This window comes from Panthera uncia (genome assembly GCF_023721935.1).
Source record: "Panthera uncia isolate 11264 chromosome B2 unlocalized genomic scaffold, Puncia_PCG_1.0 HiC_scaffold_24, whole genome shotgun sequence".
Classification (NCBI taxonomy): Eukaryota; Metazoa; Chordata; class Mammalia; order Carnivora; family Felidae; genus Panthera; species Panthera uncia.
In genome coordinates this window covers 8,147,009-8,149,293 of record NW_026057580.1, presented here as the reverse complement: position 1 = coordinate 8,149,293, position 2,285 = coordinate 8,147,009, and the positions used below count along the sequence as shown (strand labels likewise).

General features: G+C 43.4%; 1 pseudogene; it reads right to left on the bottom strand.

Moving 5' to 3' along the window:
• Window positions 1-1,885: 1,885 nt before the first annotated feature.
• LOC125939195 (uncharacterized) lies at window positions 1,886-1,984 on the bottom strand (annotated as a pseudogene).
• Window positions 1,985-2,285: the final 301 nt, after the last annotated feature.

Below are 2,285 nucleotides of genomic sequence, written 5' to 3'. Positions count from 1 at the left end.
AAAAAAAAAAAAAAAGAATTAGAGTGGCACCTGGCTGGCTCAGTTGGTAGAGCATGCGACTCTTGATCTCAGGATTGTAAATTCGAGCCTCATGTTGGGTGTAGAGATTACGTAAAAATAAAATTAAAAAAAAATTTTTTTAATAGTAGGAAGTATTTTGAACTGAATGAAAATGAAAACACAACACAGAATTTGTGGGGCACCTCCATTACCGAAATTTATGGCACTAAATGTCTTTGTTTGTTTCTTTATTTTGAGAGAGACAGATGTAGTGTGAGTGGGGGAGGGGCGGACAGGGAGAGAGAGAATTCCAAGCAGGCTCCACGCTGCCAGCGCAGAGCCTCACTCAGGGCTAGAACCCATGAAGCCATGAGATCACGACCTGGGCCAAAACCGAGAGTCAGACGCTTAACCAACTGATCCACCCAGGCACCTTGACTAAATGCCTTTTTTTAAGGTACATCTGACTCATTTATTTACTTAGAGAGAGAGAGAGTGTGCAAGCAGGGGAGGGGCAGAGAGAGAGAGAGAGGGAGACACAGAATCTGAAGCAGGCTCCAGGCTCTGAGCTGTCAGCACAGAGCCCAACTTGGGGCTTGAACTCATGGACCCCGAGATCATGACCTGAGTCGAAGTCAGATGCTTAACTGACTGAGCCACCCAGGAGCCCCCCCCCAAAAAAGTCTTTTCTTACAAAAAACTTTTTTTTTTTTTTTAATTTTTTTTTTTTCAACGCTTTTTATTTATTTTTGGGACAGAGAGAGACAGAGCATGAACGGGGGAGGGGCAGAGAGAGAGGGAGACACAGAATCGGAAACAGGCTCCAGGCTCCGAGCCATCAGCCCAGAGCCTGACGCGGGGCTCGAACTCACGGACCGCGAGATCGTGACCTGGCTGAAGTCGGACACTTAACCGACTGCGCCACCCAGGCGCCCCACAAAAAACTTTTTAATGTTTATTTTTTTTTTTGAGAGAGAGAGACGGAGCACAAGTGGGGGAGGGGCAGAGAGAGAGACACACACAGAATCCAAAGCAGGCTCGAGGCTCCAAGCTGTCAACACAGAGCCCAATGTGGTGCTCAGACCCACGAGCTGTGATATCATGATCTGAGCTGAAGTCAGATGCTCAACCAACTGAGCCACCCATGCACCCCCCCTAAAAATCCTTTTTTAAAAAAAGGAAGGAAGGAAGGAAGGGAGGGAGGGAGGGAGAGAGGAGGGAAGGAGGGAGGGAGGGAGGGAGGGAGGGAGGAAGAAGGAAGAAAGATCTCATGTCAATGACCTCAGCTTCCACCTGAAACCAAAGTATGCAGAAGAAAACAAAAGTTGAATGCAGAAATCTATGAAATAGAAAACAGAAAAATAGAGAAAAATAAATGAAACTAAATGCTGCTTCAGATCAACAAAATGGATAAACCTCTAGCCAGAATGGTCGGGAAAAAATACAAATCATTAATATCAGGAATGAGAGAGTAACATCACAACAGATTTTACAGATAATAAAAGACTAATAAGGGGCCATTAGGGACAACTTTATGCCAATAAATCCAACAACTTAGTTGAAATGGAGGATACACGGAAAGACACAAATTACCTAAGTGCACTTAAGAAGAAATAGATAAATTTACAACAATCTAGACTGAACTGATACCATCTTAACTTCAATAACATACATTAATTCCTCCTAGTCAATTCCATACCCCCTTTATGTTATTGGTACAAATACATCCGTATACATTATGTACATGTTAACATAGATTTATAATTATTGTTTTATGCATCTGCCTTTTAAATCATATAAGAAACACAAAAGAGGAGTTACATACCAAAAATACGATAATACCGTCAGTACTTTATTTTATTTATTTTTTTGTAAGCATAACTTTCAACATATGGAATGCTTCATGAATGTTATCCTTGGGCAGGGGTGACGCTAATCTCCTGTGTATCATTCCAATTTTAGTATATGTGCCACCATAGGGAACACCCTATCAATACCTACCTTCCTCCCTCCCTCCCTCCCTCCCTTCTCCTTCCTTCCTTCCTTCCTTCCTTCCCTTTCCTCCCTTCCCCTTCCTTCCTCCTTTCCTTCCTTCCTTCCTTCCTTCCTCCCACTTGTTTTTAAGTAGGCTTCATGCCCTGTGCAGAGCCCAATGTGGGGCTTGAACTTACGACCCCTGAGATTAAGACCTGAGCTGAGATCAAGAGTTGGATGCTTAACCGACCGAGCTACCCAGGCACCTGCCTATCACTACTTTAAATATATCATCCTACTGGTTTTAGGCC